This window comes from Chroicocephalus ridibundus, chromosome 2, assembly GCF_963924245.1.
Source record: "Chroicocephalus ridibundus chromosome 2, bChrRid1.1, whole genome shotgun sequence".
In the NCBI taxonomy this organism is placed as follows: Eukaryota; Metazoa; Chordata; class Aves; order Charadriiformes; family Laridae; genus Chroicocephalus; species Chroicocephalus ridibundus.
The window spans coordinates 94,823,253-94,848,070 of record NC_086285.1 but is presented as its reverse complement, the minus strand read 5'-3'; the positions used below and the strand labels follow the sequence as shown (position 1 = coordinate 94,848,070).

Sequence of the window (24,818 nt, the reverse complement as noted above, 5' to 3'; positions counted from 1 at the left end):
GATGTCACAAAGCATATCACTGACCTTAAAGTTCACATTAGATTTGCTGCCCTTGTTCATTACCATTTCTCTTCTCAGTCTAGAGAAGTGAAAGCTCCAGGGAGACCTTACAGCAGCCTTCCAGTACTTAAGGGAGAGGGACTCTTTATCAGGGAGTGTAGTGATAGGACAGGATGAGGGGTTAATGGGTTACACCTGAAAGAGTGCAGAGTTAGAGTAGATAGAAGGAAGAAACCCTTTACTGTGAGAGTGGTGAGACATTGTGGCAGGTTGTCTGGGGAAGTTGTGGATGCTATGTCTCTGGAAGTGTTCAAGGCCAGGCTGGATAGGGCTTTGAACAACCTGGTCTAGTGGGAGGTGTCACTGCCTATGGTAGTGGGGTTGGGACTAAATGATCTTTACAGTCTCTTCTAACCCAAACCATTCTATGGCAGGTAAATCAGAAGTTCCATTTTTAAAAATACAACAAATAAACAAACAATAAATCCAAGAGAGGTATTTGTTAGGGGAACTTTTATGACATATCTTAGCCTTGTGTTTTTCCTGTCCTGAAAAAAAACAGAAAAGCAAAAAATTTTAGTAATATCAAGAATATCCTCTTCCTCAGGCACGTATTTAAGGAGGAGTAGGGATTCACCAGGCAGGCAGTATGCTTTCAAAGAATAAAGAAGTCCACTTTCTTTTTTCTTTTGTTGGGCACCTCTGATAGCCCTTATCTGTTTATGGAAGTAACAGATGACACTGTATCCATATCTTTGCCATTTCCTTGATGCTGCCTCCAAATACCATGCTGCTTGCCTGCCCTAACTTTAATAGGTATGCCAAGTGTTTGCATGGGGAGTTCCAGTGTGTAAAAAGAATCCTAGGCCCCATCTCACCACACAATCTGTGCCCTAGAAATACCAATCACTTCTTTTGAAAGTACATTAATTGCATTACAAATTATAGTGTTTTCAATGAATGCATTCGTCCTCACTGCTGGAAGTCCTACTGCTCCTGGAATTTCCACTTCTCTATGTTTATCAGCCAAAAAAATCAGTCTGTGAGACTGCATGTGTTGTCTCATTAGAGATTTCTGATGTACTATTGAAGGGAATGAGTTGCTGAAAAACACAATTATTACCGTGGCAATAACTTTTTATATGACATTTTAAAATTACCTAGATAGCTCCAATGAACTAAAATAACCTTAGTATATTTTATCAAAGTTGTTTTTGCAATTTTTAGAACCAGTTGTCATTATTTCTTGAGACGCTTCAACCACCACAGAAACAACAGGCTGTGAGCTCATTAATTGTTTATCGAGGCTCACCACTGTTTAGATAACACAGAAGTGTTCCATGGCCCATCCCTGAAGAGGCTAAAATATGAAGACAGAAGGAGACTGACTTTTATTGCACAGGTTTAATTTGCTTAAAATTAGATCGTGTAGGTGTTCCTTTGGAAACTTTTCACAGAAGATTTGTGATGCTCTTTAACCAAGTTTCCAAAAGATACCTGAGGAAACCAATTGAAATCATAGGCATTGACTGCAGGATATTTGGATTTATTCATTTTACTTCAAACAAAAGCGAAGAAACTAGACCCTGCATTCCCAAAGGTACTTGAAGCTTTAACGCTCCCATGCTGCCTAATCCTTCTGTCACCAGTATATGAAATTGTACATTGCCTTGATTAATATTCTATTAATCCATGACAAAGTACCCATATCACTCACACGCTTACGTTCTCGGCAAGTTCCTGAGATATGCCTCATTAACTGGATTACTTGTTTGATCCGAACGCTGTCATACTGTTCTGTTGACAGCCAGGGTGCCTCGTGCTAGACTGCGCCGTGAATGGTCTTTATTAGTGCCAGCCCCTTCACGTAATGTCCTTCTGAACCCTCTCGCCTGATGTATGGAAGGTGGCCCAAGGTCAAACAGTTTGTGATTACTGTGAATGTAAGTGTTGGTGTCTTGTCTGAATTACCATAAAATTAATTCAACTTACCTTTGATGTGCCTTTGAGATAAAAGAAACATGAAAAAGTCTATGTTGAATGAATCTTTTTTTATTATTATTGTTCTTCACAAAGCAAAAAAGTATCTCTGTCTATGCTGACTTTTTTTCCTTATAACTTCTGTAGGAATTAGTGCTGCTTAGAGGTAACATCCTGACAGCCTTGAGACAAAAATTCTCAACTAGTTACAGATCAGAAAAAGCATAGTCAACAGCAGCACCCTTTTTTTCTTATAGAAAGCAGCTCTTCCAAATGGAGTCATATTTCCCATTCTCTGAGTCTGTCTGCTCTTTTTTCCCCTTATCAGGAACTTTAAAGGTACAATGAGTTTTTTAATTTGCCTATAGGGCAGGTGGATCAAGACCTGCACCAAAAGTCTTTTATTTTATTTTTTTTTTGGCCTGCCTCAGAGTCTCCCTTAAACTTTAATTGCTTAATGACATATAGATTTTTATATACTCAGAGCTGTATTTTTAAGGGAAGTCTGATTCTAGAAGGGGGTTAAAAATCAATTTTGTTCCTTTTCTCTAAAATGGAGGAAAAACACTCATTATCCAGACACATACCCGCTCCCCCCACCACCATCTAGATATTTGACATTTGGGTCTGGGTACAGCTCTAAATGTTGGCATTTTCAGAGAATTGGTGGTTTGTGTGCATTCTTACCCAGTTGATTCTGGCAGGCTGGAAATCTCTCTACTCTCTCCTCAAAGATCACCCGTGGTGGTGAATTCAAACAATCTATTCTACTGCTTCAGTATCTTTACCATAAGAAAGTGCTTTTTAATATTTAATCTGAATATTCCTCACAGAATTTAAGCCTATTATAACTGGTCTTGTCTACTGTGGGCCTGGAGAACAGATTCCATCTTTCCTCTTTTATGCAGTTTATCGTATGCTTTAATCCCATTTTAAGTTATCTTCAGAAAAAAGGGGGGAATATCATTTATATTTACTGCTTATAATTCTGCTTAATTTAGATGGAGTATTTTAGTGACAAGTTGATTGAGAAAACTGGTATCCAAGCATAGGAGTTCCAGCTTCAATTGACACAGTATACGAAAATCAGTCTCACTAATTCTATTTACTTACAGCTTTCTGTCATTCAACACATTAAACACAAAATCCTCTCCTGCTCTTATCCATAATTCTCTTTACTTTTATTTTCATAAAAAAAAATTATTTCCTTGACTAGGTGGGATAAGACTGATAACAAACTGATTTCCTGACGTAAGCTCACTGAAGTTTGCAGAGGTCTTGCATTGTAAACCAGCTGAGACTGTGGTTGTGAGCCAAAGAAAGCAAACTTTACTGTTGTGTTGTGTAAGCATCCCTGAGAGCCTGACAATACTTCTTCTGCCATGCATTACATGCTATTGGACGAAAGTTGTAAGCAAATAAAGCACTTACTTATCTCTCTAAGAAAGGTCCATTTTTTATTCCATACTTCAAATCAATGGTTGAAAACCTCCATCTGAATAAAATCTTCTCTGTACTGAAGTGAAGCCAGGCACGGAAAACTGCTCTAAGGGTATATAGTGCACTGTCAACAGCTTGAAAACAAGTCTCACTGCATAATGTAAAACGTAAATTTCATATGGTAAAGTTGTGACAGCATCTTACGAACCTGAATAAATATATTTTTTTACATACTCGAAATAAAAATGAACAGAGTGATCCAAGGTAACAGAAACTACTATTTGAAACCAGGACCAACACAGCTACATTGAGGTCAACATTAGAAGTCTTGGTGGTTTTGGCTAGGTCAAATTGGCTTGACGTGGTTAATTATTCTGATTCAAGGTGAGATCTGATGGACCAGTAAGGCATGAACTGTGTGAAATACGTATGCGCAGAGACAGATGGTCAGTCACCAATTTGACTTTGATTCTAGCAAAGTGTTGCTGACAGCGTAAGAGGATTTGTTCTTTATTAATAACCAGCTGGATACAGAGAAAGTTTCTCATTTTTACCACACATTATATAGGTTAACCAACCTTGTAATAGCTATAGACACTTCCCTCTGCCAGAAAGAAAATTGTCTTGGCCAGAGATCGTACCCACAGAGATCAGAAATGAATTGAATTTGACTTGCTTATAGTATCTCAGGTAACATTGCTGATGGCAGAAGTATAAAGAGTTTGCTAAGCAAGCCCACTGGATATTATTATTAATAGACTGTAAATCAAAATTCTGAGCCATTTCTTGTATTGAAAAGGCTGAATCCAGCAGAGACAAAAATGTGTGTTTCAGTGTATGCATAAAGAAAAAAAATTACAGTAAAGCTTCTCCAATTTCAGTATTTCAGATAAGATTTGTCCATATTGCTGCAGCATAAAAAAAATAATGGTAATACATGTAGGATGATTTAACAGATGGTTCTAGAGAATATGCAGGGAAAATAAACTTTTCAGACCAAAGTTTGACATTGTCTGTGAAACTCATAAAACATCTTTAACAAAAAACTTTATGAAGAAATGTTTATAATCATTATATGGAGACCATAAACATGATGTGGCAAGTTTATGTGATACCTGGTATCTCAACCATGACAACACTTAAATATTACATATTAGGTATCAGAGAGTTGATAAATATGAGAAAGAAAAAAAGAAAAACACTATCAGAAATGTTACCTATTGTCATATTGAATGGTTTAGTTTCCTAGCGTAGTAAAGCCACTGTGAAGGTTTACTTTATTCCCAATTAGATCAGAATCAAAAGGTAGCCTCTATCTAACCTTAAATCAGATGGGGTCATTATTATCTTTAAAAAATATGAAGGAGTTACATTTTATAATCAAGAGTCACTGTTATTTAAAAAAGAAAAAAATACGTTTAAAGCCAATTTTCATGAAATGGATAGTTTAGTGTGAACATTTTATTTGCAACACGTTTTCCTAAACTTACAATGGCAAGTGATTTGTTTCCTACGAATAAACAAAAACTAGTCTGAATACTTTTACCATTATTTTCTTGTTGTTATACATAAGAAAATAAATCCTTTGCTTCTGCTTGTACAAGTCATTAAATATCAGAGAGAAAGTTTAATAGCAATTCTATTCTTTCTGCTCCCAAGTCTCTTAAGGCTGAAGAAAACCCCTTAGCTACTTCTTCCATCTCTTCCGTTCTAACTTTTACACAGTAATTGCATCTGTGACAGCTCCAATTTATTGTTGGGAGGACGGCAGTTGGCCATTGCATGTACAGCTTGCATATTCAGTATCCAAATCTGCGGTGCTTTCTTGCAAATCTTTGCAATGCTGAAGCGATGATCATGGAGCACGGGTTAGCAATGTTCTGGAAAGCATGTTGTCTGCCTCATTAGTCTGCATGTCTGCATCCTGTCAAGGCTATCCACGCTTATTCAGGTTCATCTGCAAAGGAGACTAAGTAAGTTGAGTGTGGTATAACCGATAACAATTTTGAATAGGTTAATTCCACGTAATGTCCAATAAAAACAAATTTACTTACACTTTGCTTTTTTCTTAAATATAAATTAAACATATCCCTAAAAAAATAAATATTGGCCAAATGTCAACCTAAGTGGAACCAACCTGAATTTTCCCCCAAAAGCTGAAGCAAAATACCAAAGAGCCTTGATCCGGAACACAGGCAGAGACTGTGAAGCAGAGGATGATTTGTCATTACTGAGTTACATTATACCACGTTACCAGGTTACAATACCTGTTGTGAATGATAGAGCCTCTATATAATATTATTATATCATAATAATCATTCATTTGCACCTTCTGCATAAACCAAAGGCTATTTTTATCCTTCAGATGTCACCTTACAGATGTCAGAAGTTCAGGATAGGTGTTGAGCGATAGCTCCTTTCCAGACAAGGAGTACTGTATGACACGGGAACTGCAGCTCCATCTTGTATGGTTGTTCACACCCCATAGGACAGAAGACTAGAACTAACTACTAGGTAAGATAAAATTAGTATCTTCTCATATTTGGTGTCAGCTCTGCCAAGACACCTAATTATTGAGGGGAGTGCATGATATGTCAAATTCTGGATGGAAATGGACTACTCTCCCAAAGGCTCAGTTATCTGCTTTCTGAAGAACAGATATATATTTATCTCTTTGGCAGTTCTTAGCGGCTGATTTAGCAATGTCAGCCTCTGATGGTCTACTATCTAGTTTATTCAAAAGAACCTAGTTCTCCTTTAGCCTTTGTATGCATACATGAGCAAACAAACAGATTTGCTTTCGTGTGAAAGGAGTTTGGGTGCAGACAGTGGGGCAACAGATACCACTGAGATGATGCTTTTTTATGCATTGTTGCAAATTGATTGAACCCCTATAAGAGTAATACAGTCAATCGATTTGCATAGAGGATCCAGGATGGATTTTATGTACCGTGGTGCCCCAAATTATGCCTCATTCCAAGATGTAATAATTCTGAGTAGCTATGCTCCCCTCTACTGCCGTCAGCCCAGAACTATTCCCTTCTCTGGGATGCCAAGCTCAGAAAAAGAGTGCTTTCCCTTCTCAATTTATACAAACCAGTTATTGTGCACAGCCCTCAATCTTATTAGTAAAGGTCTATCTCAATTTCTAGAGCACAAGATTTTCATTTAGAGTAATTCTTTGGTTTATTTACTTCTTACTACAAACTCACTCGTACATCAGGCCTTTTATCCTGGAAAATAAATGTTTAAAATAGAAGCTAGAACAAGTGAAACTGTTGGACCAGAGATTTTAAAAAGTCTAGGGATATCTAATCAGCCCATTCATCACTGTCACACACATTCCCAGAAGCTACTCCGAAACTCCCAACCTCCATGTTCTCCCCTGGGAACTCTTCACTGTTTTCTGCCAAAGTGTCAGCAAAATAATCTATTCATAAAATTTTGCATTAGGCTCAAACTGAGAGTGTTGGAGAAATGAGCCCTGCAAGGAAAGCCTAGTAGATCCACATCATCTATGGAACTGATTTTGAACTAAAAAGTATAAATTTATCCTTTTTTTTTAAAAAAAAAAATGTGTTCATAAACCACCACATCACGATTTTATATTTTCTCTTTGAATGCCCTCAGAAAGATGCAGTAAATCTAAGAATACATCATCTCTTCTCTGCTTTCTATTGGGTTCGACCTTTCTCTTCCTGTCTCATACGAGTAGATTCCTAAGTAAGGTATTTAATTGTTTCAAGTTCTTTAATTACCACTTCCTTTGGCAAAAATAGAGACATCATGAAAATCCCTGCTTTTCAAAAGATTCAAATTGGTGCTGTGTAGAAATATTTGCCATGCAAGGTCACAAAGTATCATTCTAAGATTTATTTATCTTAGTACTGTTTCTTGGAACCTCAGAGTTTCTAATGTTTCTGTACAACCGCAGATGACAAATACAGTCCTGTTCATATTTTCACTCAACTGCATCCTAGAAAACAATTTAATGCAGTCTTTAATCTAGCTTTTAAAGTAGCTTAACTTTAATTAGTGTTTAGGCACCACAGTTTACTATTTTCGAAAACATTTTAAAAGTTAAAAAATGTTATTTTTACAGTCCAAATTTTCAGTATCACATGCCCACTTGACTCAGCAAATTGGGATGGCCAAAAAACATATCCGCTTGTCTTAACAAATTGTTCTTCTTGTAAAATTGTTCATTACACATTAAGGGCACCTCATGCTTCACTGAATCAGTACAGTGATCACTGCATCCACCAACCATTCTCATACCCTATGTCAAGCTGTGGTTTACTTCTTTGTCTGTTCTTCTGTCACTTTTTGCTAGGATTGGTAATAAAGGCATGTTTCCATGCGTACTGGCTACGCACTGACTATTCGCTTCAGTATTGGTTTGTTCCAGTTCAAAAATAAGTTGTATGGTTCTGGTGGCCATAACTGTACCTACTGCTTTCCATGTGGTATATTACCCTTATAGTCACAATGGTATGGTTCTGGTTTTAATTTGTGCAACCTTAGGCATTTATTACAAAATGGGCCCAATTTTCATAACTTGTAGGCATGCAACATTGGCTTTGTAAGTGATCTCTGAACTAAGAATTCCCACACTGACTGGTACTTTCCCCAATAGTCTTTTTAATGTTCCGGTTTAAAAATTGCACCTCATTTCTAGCAGTCATTTCTTTTCCCATCAGTTACTTTTAGTGCAAAGGAGACCTAACTTGCAACATACTAGACGGTAGACAAGTGCCTAAGTGCTGATCCGTAAACAATCTGGATTTAATGTTTATTCACATAATCATAATTTCTTTCCCAGTGGGCATAACTTTAATTTTCTTTAATAATTAATGAAGAAGCTGACTTCAGAAAAATAAAATAAAACCTTCAAGAATCATTCAGCTGAGTCGATTCCTAGATCTACATGCCAAGAATTAAAACTTCTCAGTTTCTAATAAGTAGAGTTTTTTGCATGAATAACAGCTAATAGTACCTTCTATTTTCCAGTTTAAATCAGAACAAAATTTACAATGTAGAAATGTATTTACCTTAATTTAGTTATCTTCCTGCAGGTGCACATTCACTAAGTACTATCTAATGTCTGCAGTAAACGAGGCAGAGGAATGACAGATTTTTGTCTTATTTCTTATATAACTACAGTTCATCTCCAAGCATTATTTATTATACATGCTGAAAGAAACAGAAATCTTATGAAGTGGAAGTTTGAAAGTATGCAATTGAAACGGTATCATAAAGCATTTGTGTGAGGGGCAATTTAAGGTTATCCAGGCAAATTCAGTCTTGATTTTATTTTTAATCACATTTCCTCACATTATGTATTCGATTTGTCGGAGTTAACACTTCTTTATGTATCTTTTCTTTATACAATGTCCTAAGTCTAGATGTTTTCCCTTTCAAGGAGTACGGAGCAAACAATTGCCAACACTGTGACTAATGATCCCACAGGGCTGTGTAACAACCCACCTGAAGTGCCTCGGCACGGTGTTAACAATGGCAGTAGGTTTCCATCCTCAGTGCGTGCCATCAGGAGATGATGCACACCTTTCTGCGATCAGCTTCGGGGTAGTTAAATAACAAGAGAATGGCATGGCAATGGCAACGGCGGGAGTGCCCCAAGTGCCCTGGCAGAGACACACTCACTGAAGATGCAGTACCTAATTAGAGAACATAGCTGCCTAAGCCTTTCAAAGTCTGCAGGGTATATTTACGAAATAAGATTTTTCGAAGTCTTATAGCCTAATGGAATTGGAGCAAGCTTCAATGCCAGTTGAAGGCATTTCACTAACTTGAACTTGCTCCACCCCCTCTTTGACATATTTCAAAACCCTATTACACAGGATGGGAGGTTGTCAAGAGACTTAGGGACCTAAAAACATTAGATTTCTCTTTCATGTTGGCAAGACAACAGTCTTCTCTAACCTTCTTGAGTGAAACAGCGAAATTATATCCAAAGATATTTTTAAAACTATTCAGCTTGAAACAGATAAGTAGATAGAAAAAAACATAAATATTTAAAACTGAACAAAGTATTAAGCAAACTGAAAATAGGAACTTATAATTGAAAATGTCATCTGATTTTCTACATTTTCTCACTGAATGATGTCCCCTATAACATTTTTCATTACAGGATGCTCTCTTGAATTGTTCTAAAAAATGCTGTACTTTTAAATACATAAATCCACATCCATCTGGGGAAGCCCTGGCGAAGTTAGTACCCTAGGAAGAAAATCATCAGGCATTGCTGCAGTAATAGTATTTCCCATTTTTTTAGGACTTCACTCAAAGTGTGTTTGAGTGAATTTTACAGTTCAGATAACTGCAATTTAAAAGTGGATTGAATGCATGCTTACAAACAGAAAAGCCATATTATGTATAGCAGCAGCTCCCAGCCTGGGGTATTGCCGTTGCCAGTAATCCCACTATGGCTGCCACAGCCATTAAGTGTTGACCTGGACAATCTACCCTACCCATTTACCTAGATAATGGCATGGTCTCTGTGACTTTCTCACTCCAGCAGCCTACAGCGCTTTACTATGTAATAGCCTTTAATTATAGTGTCCCTAGAGAAAACATCAGGGATCTGTTCAAAACAGAATGTGGCTGAAAACTCTTTACCTTCTGTCTTTCAACTGTAAAAGAAATATTCTCATTTTCTCCCCTTTAATTTTGCTTTGTAGATTACCAGGGTGATTCACACACAAATTGGCAGAAAAAAAATGGAGAAGACAATTTCTTCAGTTGTTTCCAAACAACCACAGTGTGCCCTCCGATACACAGTAGAAGGCAGAAAAATTCAGCTTGCCAATAGAAAACCAGTATAAATGGAGGACCTGAGCCTGCTTCCACAAAATCTGTTTTATATGAGCAGAATCTTGTCTTAGCACATTGAATTTATTGATCAGCAGCATATGAAGCGCAGTCTTTTGTATGTCCTTCCCTGCGTTTTTTTCCCCTCTTACATCTAGAATAAAAATCAAGAAAAGAAAAGGTGTGGATGGGCACGTTAGGGACAAGTGCCAGCTGTCCACTTTGACAAGTATCATACGTCTGGAAAGAGATGCTGAAATAAAAAAAAATTAATAGATATCCACTATACGATTATAATTATAAACTCTTCACATTGTCTTTCTGTTATACTTACCTTTGGGGGAAAAGGGACAAAATGTACCTAAAAATCATGGGGGGCAAGAGAAGTGGTTTCTCTGTGGAGTAAATAAGAAAAACTCAGCATGTTATAATACTGTCCACAAGTTAAAAGCAAGGTAAGAAAGTCACTTAAAACAGTGATTTGCTTAATAGTGCCAGCTGCTTGAAGCACACACTGAGTAAAGATCTTCCCTCCAACTGCACAACCTATTTCAAGATTTAGGACAGACTATTATAGATTTGGGAGCAACTCTTCAACCTAATGTCAAAGCATCCTTAGCCTCACAACATTTTGACAAAATGTTAAATATTTTTTAAAGGATGGGAAACTAAGAAGGTCAAATAAGTACATGGGAAGTCTGTGTTCAGTGATAGATCCTGTGTATTATGCACCTGCAAGAAAAAGGAAGCATATACAGATGTACACGTCATGTCTTTATAAAACCAGCCTGTCTTTTCTTCTATGCTTCTAGATAAATTAGGAGGAGAAAAAACACCCAGATGGTAATAATTATAGCGGGAGGAAGATTCAATTTGTAGTACACTGAATGCACTAAGCTTGAAGTGCCTACAATGTTTTTGACATTTTCAGAAGGAAAATAACTCAGACATGAATAAAACATATCCACAATACATTGATGCTCAAAATAAAGTAAAGCACTGTTAAAAACCATTGAGTGTGCTAAGATCATTGGGTTAAAAAAGAAAAAAGGAAGAAAGACAAAAAGAAAAAAAGAAAAAAGAAGAAAAGAGAAAAGAGAAAAAAGAAAAGAAACTGCAACAATCAAAGAAAAAAAAAAGGTTAAAAGAATCATATTCACTTCAAGGCTGCAATAATTATCAACTCAACAGCTTGCCCACTGACAAAGATCCCGTTTCAAAGCTGACCATACAGGCTACCAGAACAGGCCCCTGGGTATGAAAACAAAATGAAGAGTTACTGACTTGACTGATTTTGATTGTATTCCTCAAGCTATGAGGCAACTTATCAGTCAAAAGCCATCCTGGAAACATATTTAATTAATATACATAAGCATTTACATTTAATATACAATTTATATTAAAAGAACTCATGAAGAGTGATGAGAACCTAGCTTTTGAAAGATAATCTTAGACAGACTACGTAAAACAGTGCTTGTCTCCCCCTAGAACTAGGACACTCAACATTCACAAATTTTACCCAGTAAAACTCCGATTTGATTAAAATTCTAGGACTTCTGCTTCTGAGTACTTCCCTGCCACATAGTTTCCACATACTTTTCTCGCAGGTGCTGGCCCTTTTCTTTCCTTTCTCATCATCTTTCTCAAGCCTTCCAGCTCCTGAGGTGAGCCTCTCCCATCATTCTGCCAATGCGCGTACAGGAGTTATGCCCCAGCCCTTGGTAAATGAGCTGCTACAGATTGAGTTCTGCTGGCAGCAGCCGCTCCTGCTGAAGGTCGTGCACCTGGGAGGGCTGTCTTTACGATTTAATCCACTGTACGCTGAGCTCTGAACAACAATCGCTCTTCACACGTTTCAGCACCAGGTCCTCCTGAGGATGAAGTGGATGTCAAGTAGGGTGGCCAACCTTGGCCAATTTAGGAAAGGAATAAATGCCGTCAAGGATAAAGAGCAAACAGACATCGGGGAAAAACGGCAGAAAAAGTGCTACACTACTGAGCCATATTTTGGGTAAATGTGGATGGGGGCAGTAGTCAGTTTAATCACATTTAGACTAGAAGTTAGCAGGAAAGGGGGGGTTGTTTGTTTGTTTCCTTTTTAGCTTGTCAGTTTGTTGTGGTAGATTTTTACCCAGCTCAGGCTGTACATGGCACTCCAAACTGAACAGAAAACTTACTTTTCCGAGTGTCATCTAAAAGGTAAAAGCAACAAACATGTTCTACAAATTACATTAGATGGCACACAAGTACTTACAAAACACGGTCAATACATTTTATAGCACTGTGACAACTTACCTGTTCCAAAACACTGCTGTGAACTAAGGCAGAAATATCAACGCAGAATGTATAAAACATGATATAGCATTTTATACGATTATCCTATACAAGTAAATTCTGAAAAGACTTTTTTTTGGCATAAAATACAGTTTTTCTCATTCCAGTTTTTCTCCTTTGTATTCCAATACGGGACAGATCTAGTGTTGAACACTAAACCCTCTCTCATCTCTTCCAGTTTTTGCACATACAAAAACTTCTCATATTCTTGTGCTAACAAATGTATTGGCTTTGAAGCAGCTATATTATTTTTATGCAAGTCTGAGGGTGATTTCTGTGTGCCCTTTCTTGGGCCAATATCTAGTATTTAGTAGATGTACCAGACCTAGCCTCTGCCAGCACATGGAAAGAAATTATGTACGTGATAATCGTTGGCTTTAATGTAGGCTACAACTTTGTCATCATTAAATGGTAATTGAGCTAAATTCAATCCAGTGCACTTATTTACAGTAGTGCCATCTTAAAAGAGTCAAGGAAATCAAATTCTCTGTGTTCAGTTAGAAACCATGGTGAGTAAATCAAGAGCTCCAGGTTCATAAGGATTTTGTAGATCCCGATTTTGCTCATGTGCCTGAATATTTGCCAGTTCGTTCCCAATGTATTTTCTCCTGTTCATTCATAAATGTTATCTGTCTCCCAGCTGGGCTTCCTGTGTATGTTCTTGATAAAGTAATTAGACACAAAATCCCCGTGTGTTTACAAAGATTTTTGTAAAGAGATTTTTTCCTGTTTAAATAAGACAGATGTTGGGTGCCAATCCACCATTATATGAACACTGTGATCTGTCCCTATCAAAAAAGTGCCTCAGCAAATCACTTCAAATCCCACCAGTGGGCTCAGCTGTGACCCAGTAGCTCTACATACTGGTCTCTTGTAGTCCTGTAAGCAGGACAACTCCCAGGCCACAACAGAGAATCTCAGTAAGAAATAAATTAAGAGGAGACATCGGTGGTTTGGAAGGAATTATTTTGTCTTGAAGATCTAAGTGAGAGGAAAATAAATTTATGAACTGCAGCTGACCAATTCCAATTTTGAAAAGTAGCTGTTCCTATTTTAAATGTTGTCACTAACTTCTTGGCTACATGCTATGAAGTCTTAGACATTTAAAAAAAGGTGGTACATCTGCTAGCTAGACAATAAATTGTTGTCTCTTCTGATTGGCCTTGCATCACCTCAAAAAACTCTGTTATAAGGATGACGTGAAGCAAAGTAATCAATCCCCAGTCTCTGGAACAAACATAAGCATCCAAGCATTTCTATTAAAATATCCAGATCTCCCAGATGGCAGTCACCATGCCTGTTCCTTGCCTTCTGTGGTCCACAACCAAGTACTAAAACAATAGTGAACTATCTTATCACGGTGAATATGGCTAAGTCCTGATCTGTGAATCATTTTCATCTCATAAGTCCTTATGTACTCTAATGGAGCTCTTACTCATTTGGAGCTATTCCACAGAAAGAATACACAAGAAATGCATGGTAACTTGCTTGTGAACCAATCACTGCACCTTTACTGTGCCTCAAAGGCATACGGTCACTCATCTACTAGCTAACACACAGTTATTTCAGCTCCTCTAAACAACAAGTTCATTGTTGTCATCTGGAAGGAATGGAAAGAGGCACCTGGACTTATTTGTAATTAGGCCAGGCCTTTTGGAGAGGAGTAACAGGTTGCTGAGTAATTGTTGAAACAAAGCTGTTTCTGAGGAGCCAGGGTTGGAAGGACAGGAAAATACCCTGAAAAACTGAGAAAACAGATCAAAATCAGTCTCCTAGATAACTCAAGATCACTGAAAACATGGAAACTATTGCTATTGACTTTATCTGGTACACTGTTTGTGCATTTTCTTTTGGTATATAAAATTTTGTCTCAGCTCGGAGGAGGTGACAAAAGGCCGTAGACCCATTATCTTCAGGTGGCTGGGGCACACACTTTGGCATTTGCTTTCACTGACCTCTGCAGATCTCTGACAGCTCTGCCTTTGCAAAGGCTGCAGCTGGGATGCTCTTAGAAGCACAAGCCTCTGCAGAACTCAAAATGGAAGATGGAGACCGACTATGATTTTTTCTGCTTGGTCTTGCAGTGTTATGTAAAGACAGAGGGCTTTATTTTTTTTTTCCCTTAACAATAATCTTTGGAATTATAGAAATCACTGATTTCACTTTTAATGTTATTATATCTTCAAAGTCAGTTTCTCTAAGAACTAAACAACATATTGAATATTTTTGAAGTGTTAAATGAGCTCAATTTACTATGGAGCCCTGTAGATTCATCTGTATAAACTTCCTAGGGACGTGTAACTCATAATCTCTCTGGGTCTATGATAATTTAACATCTGCTGTTTTCTTATAATGCTCTAGAGTGCCAGCCTATGTACCTAACAATATGTTTATAGTTTCATGTACTCCAGATTAAGAAAATTGCCAGATTTATTTCAGTCACGTATAGACACACAAAATACCTGTAAGCACTTCTGTATCAGTGAAAGTTATCACTGTTTTTTCCAATTTAAAAAAATGGGATAGTAATTTCTCTCGGTTTGAAAAGCATGAACTAAAACAGAGGCTGCAAATCATGTGAACTGACATTAACCAAATAGACAAGCAACCATGTATGCAGCAAGATGAGCATTTCTGCTTTTAGAAAAAGGCTATTGCCATCAATAACTTTGATGGTAAATGCCTTCTATTTTCTGCTAATGGTCCAGCATGCAGGTTTATAAAATAGCCATTGGTGCAACTTTCCGTGAGACCAGTGTGTAAGAATTAATGTGCCAGCAAAAACGAGATGCCTTTATACGAACCTAGCAGGACTGCCCATGGCGGCGTAGTCCTCCACAGCAGGGAAGAGACCAGAGCTGGGACCTGGCTGCTGTTGGTGGGTACGGCTGCCTCAGCCATCTGCAGGACAGCAGGGGCTCTGCGAGTGGCTGCCACCTTACATCAGGAAAGTCTCTGATCTGGAAACCTCTCTTTTTGACTGCTTTCTGGTGTCTCGACCATAGGCCAAAGTAGGCACGTCTGCTTCCCGCAACTGTTGTTCTCTGACTAAGCATGCTGTAATTCCCAAGCCCTACAGAATGGTACGGAAATATCTTTACCTTTTTTTTATTGAAGGAAAAGATTTTTTTTGTGCAGGGATAAACATTCTACTATTTCACTATAAGGAGAGTAAGATTTCTGGGTAAAATAACAGGAGCCCTTTCTCACCTGGAGATCTAGTTTAAAATAAGATCAGTTGTCTATTTTAATTTTTACTTGAAAGAAAAGCATTTCAACATTTTAATTTAAAAAAAAAAAAAAGGAAAATAGTCCTTTTGACTAAGGAAATTTCTTCTCATACTATGAGAAAACCACAATAGTTGGCAACACTGTGTAATTCTTAGTCACTGTAGTATTCAGAGATACTATAACTGTAATGCAATAGGATTTACCAGCATATACCTATAGTATCATCAGTTTGAAAGCTCCAAACCCATATACATATAAATTATTCTAATGAGTGGTAAGTCGACAGGGAACATCTGCTCTAGCTGGTGAACACACTAATGCGATCCACCTGTCACTATCTAGGTCATTACGTAGCTGTAATTGTGAATTGCTGTAATATTTTTGGCACATATACAAAGCCCCAAGTTGCACTAACAGATTGAACTGAGGTCCAAGATTAATATACCCTCTTTTTTTTGGTGTTACCCAATATGCATATTTACAATACCCATTAAGGCCAACGGGAAAATACCAAGGAAAATTCTTTGCATGATTTTGCAGTCTTCTTTTCAGTTAGAGGCATCTTAGAAGATATTTCACTATATTTGCCACAAATAAGAAGACAAGCGTGTGAAGAAAGTTGTCATGAAGTATTGGTTCAGAGATTGGTCTAGAGCACTAGTTTTCACATTGTGTCTTCCTATGTGTCTTTCTGTTTATTCCCCCATATTTTCTCTGTACCAGTCAGACGAAAAACTTGCTAAAACAAAAATGCTTTTAGCAGTAATGTCAAGCCTCAGAATTTAATCTGAATTTTTATATGAAATATTCAGATAGACCAGAAAGAGTCTGGCTAAGGTTTCACTACTTGTAGCAAAGTATATAGTCATTAAGAGCCAACCCACCTTTTGCCTCTAAAAGAGATCATCACAGTTTAGGTCATTAATGTCAAATGCACCTCAGACAATGAAAGTTCTCTTGCACAAATGATGCACATCATGCTTTTAAAAGGTGAAAGCTCTGATACCTTACAGTACTTCAGTATTATGGCAAAAGCACTTAAAATTTCTACATATACAGACTACTGTTATTTCTGAGAAGCTGGGTAGCATATCAGCCAAAACCTACTAACATGTTATAGTTGGAACATTGGCCTGAAAACTGGAACATCTCAGCTCTGGTTTTGGATGTATAGTGATTATTTATCACCAATCTTTAAATTATCTTCTGCATTCAAAAGGCTTTGTTCCCCATTTTTAAATAAAAGACACCATACATTATCAACGGTAGTGTTTCACCCGGTATAACCATTTCTTGTGATACTTAATCCGCCAAATAAATGTACAAGCATAATCCAGAGAAAACTATTCCAAAGGTTTTACTATACCATGCTGTAAGCTGTACATAGGAAGCACTGTAAATAAATTCCTACACAGCTCTAAAGGGTATACATTGAATTCTTGGTCTGTGTAGAAGTTAGGCAAGGCAGACACAGACACACAAAAGTTTCTTCTTCTTGTATCCTTTTTATTACAAAGACAAAACTCAGTAGATCCCAAGTTTCTCCATCTCCCAAATTTCCAGCTGAGCAGCCATTCTTTTTTATCCGCTGATAATAAAATATCTATGATCTGGGCAGAGAATAAGTGAAAAATTGTCAAAGTAGACAATTTTGTTCAGAGACAAGCCAAAAACCAAACTGAGCTACCCTGGCTTAAAGGAAAGGAGAATAAAGCTCTTCTGTACTGTCAGACCCCTGGAGCCCAGCGGGAGCGATAGACAAGGTTATAAAGAAAAACACTACAAAACTGTAAGTAGGGGGAACTTGGTGACTCTAATTGGACTCCAAGAAATTTAAATCTAATACTTCTAAAACTTAAACTTGGAGCGGGAGGTACTGGATGAACTAGTATGTAAACATCTCCTACTGAATCCCAGCTGTAACCTCACAGAACACTGGGCTTCTTTCAGCGCCAGGCAAGTGTTCTGGCTCCTAGCTATTGACTTCTCTTTGGTGACAAATCTCTCTCTATCCCTTTAGGATACCATAAAAAACTCTTCAAAGGCCTTTGGGGTAATCCCAATTTAGGATGAGACTGGTTTTGATAATAAAATTAAACTATAGACTCTTTTAAGAATAAATTACTATCACCATTCATAGACACATTGTGAATTCAATTGTGTCTATATTAATAAGTTGACATATGAGGAGATGATCCATATACTGAAGAAGGTAAATACTGAAGCTTATATATCGACAGTATCTACACTCCTATTTTGGGATAGTTTTAGTCTTGTGTTCTGGTTGAAATTTTCCTCCATGCTGTCCAAAGGCCAAATTGGTTCAGACCCTTAAGTCTCCTTTAGAGCACATCTGGTGATAGTTCCATTTCCTCCAAAAGGAATCCAGCTGGCATGAACCAAAAGATCTCTGCAAACCAAATCAACAGTATTCATTAAACCAGCTTGATCAGGGGCTTCGTGACAGAACTGCAGCACTGCCCAGAATCACAATGCGCTGTTGACACCACCTTAGGGTTCATCTGCATTATGGGCTTAGTCTGGATCAGGAATGAGAGTCCCAGCTATCCCCTCTTACCCGGTTTGCATGTTGAAATGATCTCAAGGCAATTGAACTAGATTGCTTTCATATGAAACTAAACTAGAAGTTGCTCTCCAACTGCAAATGGATGTTTAGTCCATATGATGAGATTAAAGCTACTGGGAAGTATAAATAAATCCCTAAAACACCTACAGTGTGAATATCAGCTTCTCAGGACCACTGCTTTGTTCTAGAGCTTTGTTACTACTGGTCTAAACTACTTTGTTAATATATCCATATCATCAAAGTATTCAAATTTCACCTGAAGGCTGCTCAGTGCTGGATGGCATTTTGGATTATCAAAGCTTCAAAACAGATGTTCTTTTTTTTCTCCCCTAAGATTTCTTTCTTATGAAAGCGATTTTGTTTACCTTAGCAATAATCTGACAACTGATGGGTATTTCTTATCACTCCAATGTATTTTATTAGTATTCATGCAAATTCATTATTTTTTAATCTTTTCTAAGTAAAAGCTCTTTATTAAGGTAAAACATTGAAATGTTAGGGAGATGATGTTTTCTCATTTTAATTAAGAAGGAATTAATTACACATTTCTCTTTAAAAAGACAAAATTAAACACAAGCTAAAGGTACAATTAATTAAAAGAGTATATGAGTTGGTAGACCTTAACTTCTTCCTTCATGTCACCGTGCTCTTAAATTTCTTAAGTTTTCAGGACAGTAGCAGAAACAAACAAAATATTGCCCAATAGATAGAAAGTTATGGTGCTAACACAATGTTATATAACACCTACTAGTATGTTTAAGTTGGTTCTGAAGTTACCTATTTTCATAAATGAAACAGACTCCTAATCAAGATTTTGCATATAAGTAAAGGAGGTCTTGAGTTTCATATGAAAAATTAAAAATACAACAAGCTCTATTTTGTTGATATTTTTAAAGGGCCACTTTCAAATTGAAAATTACTTTTCTGCATGGAACACCTATTAAATTTATAGTATAACTAGGGTGACTTAATATTCCCTCCTCATTCTGCGTGTTGTTTAAGCTGTTGTGGTATTATTAATTGATCTCCTGTATAATGCTAGAGTCCACCTGACAACATGACAACTAGGTATCAGTATAACTTCATGTGTCTGAGTTGTCCCTATTAATTCAAAAGCAGTGACAATGTGTAAAACGTACTGAACATTTACCTTTCTGCATAATCAAGGCATTCATCGGCAGCTTATATTTACTTTGAAAATCCAGGCAGTCGTCTCTCTCCCCTTTTTAAAATAAATTTAAAATATTGTTATTATATGAAGTGTTTTTTCGAATAATGATACATTTCTAAATAATCTCGCTTTAAAAATTATAACATGACAGTCTCCTTTAAAGATTTAATATTGCTACCACAAGATTTTAAATAGATTTCAGGCATAAAAGCACATCTTGACAAACATTTCAATTATCTTTTATTTTTATTATTATTTTTCTTGATGCAATCTTTTTTTTAGACTTTTTTGGTGGAAGATGTATTAACCTTACCTTTATTAAATAGAAATAATTTTAAATCAAAGCCTTATTTCAAAATGAATAAAATTTTTCAGTTTAAAACTGTTGAATTAAGACTTGTCAACTTTTTATAGTCTCCCCTTTGGTTTTCTTCAGCAGGGCATGTTCAACACCTTCTTATTTCAATGTTTCAGTTGCTCTGAACATGTTAAAATAATTATTCCTTTTAAAATTTTCCTAGTTCCTAACTAAGCAACTTCCACTCTCTGCTAGCCTATCATAAGATCTACTTTATTAAAACACTGAATTATGTGCCAGTTGCATATCAAATAAACAGTTCTATTGGTCTCAGTGGGAATCTTCACAAAGAGATAGAAACACATTGCTGAACCATGGGCATATATAAATAAATATAAGCCCTAAGTAAATATATTGATTTTAAAGTGCTTTAATTCCTCCCGGTGTGACTGTGTCATCAGTACTTACTTTTTCCCCAGAAATGTTTGTCATTTGTAGCTCTAACTGTAATAATTTTATGGACTACTTCTGCACTATGACTAACAAGTGCCAAAGGAAGACACCTGTGATGGCCAAAATAAAGTCCTCCAATATTTTTTCCCATATTTTAACACGAGAGAGATTTTGGAGGATCAAGCCATATGAGATCTTCCCTCATAATTATATGGAAATAGGTCTGGAAGGAACCTACAGATATCACTTTCTCTATGCTTAAATTTTACCTTTGAATTATTCTTTGGATCTAAGGAAAATCGATTTGAATAAATAAAATGCGTTGTGCACAGGTTATTCCTCTTGAGATTCTTAGCGTGTTTGAATCATCACACTTCAGAAATCAGAGGCGTACAATTTTTAACATTGATTATCTGTTTAATATAGAAGCACTTATTGATCCTTCAATGCAGATTTCAGGTTTTGAGCCAGTCATGCATTTTTTTTACTTGAAGTATAAGCTCAGAGTCATAGCCCCTCTTTTTCCTGAGTTCAAAGCCTGGTCACCCTTCTGTAGTTGAGAAAGGGTCTTTGCAAAGGAGGGGCATTCCAGAATTCCAATTTAGCATCTTCTTTAAAGTATCAGATTCAGTGGGAGAATCCTACAACCTGGTCCATGGATTTCTGCATTACACAAATAGGGTTTTTGGAAGAGAGCACATTCCAAGCACTCTGAAGGTCTTCAGTTCTCTAGAATTTAAAGTGAATTTTTAATTTCTTCTTTTCTCTGGCGCATAAATGTCATAAACTGTGTTACCACACACAGGTGATATTGGACCTATAATTTGTTCATAAAATCTTTCTGATTTTATAAATTTATTCTGCAACTTTTATACAATACACAAAATATTTTTTCTCACTGGCCTGTCATGATGAATTTTTGCAATCCTGTCATTTTCTGGCAATCTTCCATTTCCAGCTATAGAGTTTGGAAATAGTTTATTTCACTTTCATTGGTAAATCAATGAAAAGGTTGCTTTTCTGGCATCTCCGACCATATGAATCATTTTTAACATTCTCAAAGTGCTGCCAGGGAATGGGCATTTTATATCTTTTGCCTGGAACTTAAAAAGAAGAAGGGGATGATTGTTTATTTTATTATGTCAGACTAAAAATGTTGTAATCGTGTAGTCTAGGTACTTCACACATATGAGAAGGAAGGTAGTGTATGAAGATAGGGAGGATTAAGCCCTGGAAGTATGGAAGACTTATTTGTATGTTAGTTAATTGATACTTTTTAATCAAAGTCACAAAAATTGTCTTGGAAATTTTCCCAGCTCCTCCCACAGGGATTAAGAGGCAATCTTCTCTAGATTTAAGAGCCAAAAATTAGGCTTTTATATCTGATGTCAAATAGCCTTAAGTATATATTCCATGGATAATTTATGAAGGGTTAGTGGGCAAAATTATGTAAGTAGAAATAGTATCATTTCAGTATTTAGGAGTCTGACTGCACTCATATAATTTGTTTCATACTGGATTTTTATTAATAAATGCTCTAATGCAGCTTTCTCTATTGTTCCATTCCGTATAATATAATCCAACATGTTGAATCTATATAAAACTCTAAAAGAGAACACCTCATTGTTATAATTTTAGTCATATTGATTTTTTTTTTCGCTGTTATTCAATTTTCTTCTTATGTGTTTATTTTATTACTTCCTTAAAACACTCAAAACTCTGTTTTTCCTTCTCAGTGAATCACCAGGTAGAAAGCAACACATTAATCTAATTATAGAAATTCATCTTGATTTCAGAGAATTTTCATATTACTATTAATAAGCAAGACGTTGAATTCAATACTGAGGTTTCGAAAGAAGATAAATCTAAGTTTAATCAGTCAAAGTGAACTAAACGGGTACATTAGTAAAGTTTCTTATAATGAAATATTATGAGATTCTAGGTCAGATCCCTCACCATTTTCAAAATTTGACCCCAAAATACCAGAGGTGGATATTTCTAAGTGCTAGGCAGGGATAAATTGGCAGTCATCTCCATCTTGTAACCGTCTGCTATGAAGGTTTCCTTCACTCGTCTGGGTTCTTCCAGCCCTCTCCATGTAAACCCCACAGTTTCAATGTGTTCTGCTGCTCAAGTGCTTGTGTGTTTCCCCACTGGTAATATTATACAGGTACAGATGAAAGCCCTCTAAAAACTTTTACAGTCAAAAGGAAAAAATAGCTGATTAGGTCAACCAAAAAAATATAATTTGGCTCATCTGAATTAAAACAAACTATTTTCACTAGAAAACAAAAAAAAGTTCAGTGTAACTAAGATAAAGCCTACAGTCTAACAAAGATTGATAAAGCTCCTACCTTTGCAATTCATGTTTCATGGTGGTAAAAGTCTTAACATTTGCTGTAAGAGCCCTGAAAATTATCTTCTTTCATTTTGAATGGAAGTGAATGAGAATAATCCCAGGAAAAAGGATTATTCCTGTTCAGAGTGGTAGGATCAGAAAGAAAAAGACATTTATAAAGAATCCTGAGAGGGGCAATATTATTTGGTCTTCAGTTATTTCTACAAAAAACAGTACCAGACGCCCACATAAATATCAGCATGTTTTATTTGAAAATCTAAATACCTTAGATGTGTGCTAATTAAAAAACCCTAAACCATAAGTGGATAAATTATAACTGACATCATCAAAGTATCTCCTGCTTTTAGGTGGATTCTATCAAACCTAAAAGCATTACTCAGGAATGTACAGAGCTGTTTCTTCATCAAACTGAATGACACTGTTTGAGCTTTTTCTAAGCGAAAAGAGTAGATTCCTTATCTGAAGACTCCTATTCAAAGGTTTCTTATTCATTGGCCTTATTTTGATTATAGGTCTATAAAAGCATTAATGCATGGTTCCATAATGCAAGTTATTAAGTTTCTCCTTCAATAAATCAATTATATAAATTAACTACTTAAATAACTTTATGACATTCTGTAAGATGTACGGGTTCTGCCAAAACGGCTTTCTACCTTGATCCAGCTGTATGTATGTCAAAGAACAGCAAAATTATTTTGGTTCACAGTCTGGAATTCTTACTACCATACCTCTGTCTCTGTTTAAGAACACTTCATTTTTGATAACTGATATAGATGTAGTCCTCTGACTAGAAGATTGGACTGGAAGATGATGCAGGATTGATGACTTGCATTGACTCTGAATATTAGATATTACGAGAGAATATTTCGCTAAATGGGATTTCTGGGTAGTGGCTTAATTGTTTTGACAGGGTAGTGATGAATGCACACTTTATATCAACTTTTTGAAAGCATATTGTGCTGCACAATGAGATAGGTTCTGACTGGCGTACTGCAGACATTTTCCTCAGCACAGGAAGCTTTTTGCAATCAAATGCTGCAATGAATAGATAGAAATGCTGCAGCTCGATTGAAAACAATCAGCTACTTCCATAAGAACAGATGGAATAAATGCTTGTGATATTAGGAATCTAAAGCATGCATTTAAGCTGAAAAATCTGTACATAAAGTTATAACGTTTCTGTATAGAGTAACAAATTATTATTTTTTATCACCCTTATTATTCTGAGCTGTGGTGCTTGCAGCATGTACATCTGTTTCAAACGAGGTCTGGGTACCTTCCTTCACTTTATAGACGAACGTATTTTACAACCTACGAGCTAAGGCTGTCTTGTAGCATAGACAATAATTATCACTGGCAACATTAAATTCCTGGGAGAACAAGAAAGGCTTTAGGAGTAAAAAGCCCTTTTGCAGTTGCAGAGGGCTCTTGTGAAGTTTGAGGTGGCACGGAGGATTTGGGTGCCCTCAGAAAGGGGAACACACATAGAAGTCAGACTTGAGAGTCTGCGAAGAAACACGTAATCTTTCTTCATCTGAAGAAGATGTTTAGCATGCAGTTTTTCTTGCAGGTAGCCTTCTAAAGTCACAGGGAAGTATCGGCCTAAATTTCTTTCCTCACAAGAATACTTTCTGGAACTCCCTTTGGTGACTAAGTTGGTGCTTAATAATGTCTGGACTTTTGCCATACTGTATCATACTCGTGTTCTTAGTTACAAACGGAAAAATACAAAGAGGCAGTCTGAAGAACTTACTTGTGCCCATAACGTTAACTATGAGGAGAAATCCCTATAATTCATTCATGCTAGAACAAAATGCCTGTCCTCTGAGGTTCTGTTATTAATTGCTTTCATGCCACAGTGGTTCTATCCCTAGCTAGCAAGCACACTTAAACCATTACATAAGGATAGAAGTGAATAAAAACTTGTAGATCAATATGGTATAGAAGACTGGTTCCCATGAAACAATAAAGTTAGGGTATCAGTCATACAACACACAATTTCACAGTACTGTTTCTTCTGCAAAATAGTTTGATGATACTGTACTTCCTTCATTTATAGATGACAGTATAAAAATACATTAACTGTTGAAATTAAAAATGCAAAACAAGGAAACATAGTAATACGGTATATCAA

At 36.5% G+C, this 24,818-nt stretch overlaps 1 long non-coding RNA gene across 1 annotated transcript in view; it reads right to left on the bottom strand.

Annotated features, from left to right (window-relative positions):
• Nucleotides 1-2,098: 2,098 nt before the first annotated feature.
• The window catches only part of LOC134510728 (uncharacterized), a 49,454-nt gene continuing 26,734 nt past the window's right edge, over nucleotides 2,099-24,818 (bottom strand). The window contains exons 3-4 of the long non-coding RNA XR_010069699.1: nucleotides 19,554-19,625; nucleotides 2,099-5,377 (exon numbers count right to left, since the gene is read on the bottom strand). This is a non-coding gene — a long non-coding RNA (uncharacterized LOC134510728). The remainder of the gene's footprint in view (nucleotides 5,378-19,553; nucleotides 19,626-24,818) is intronic.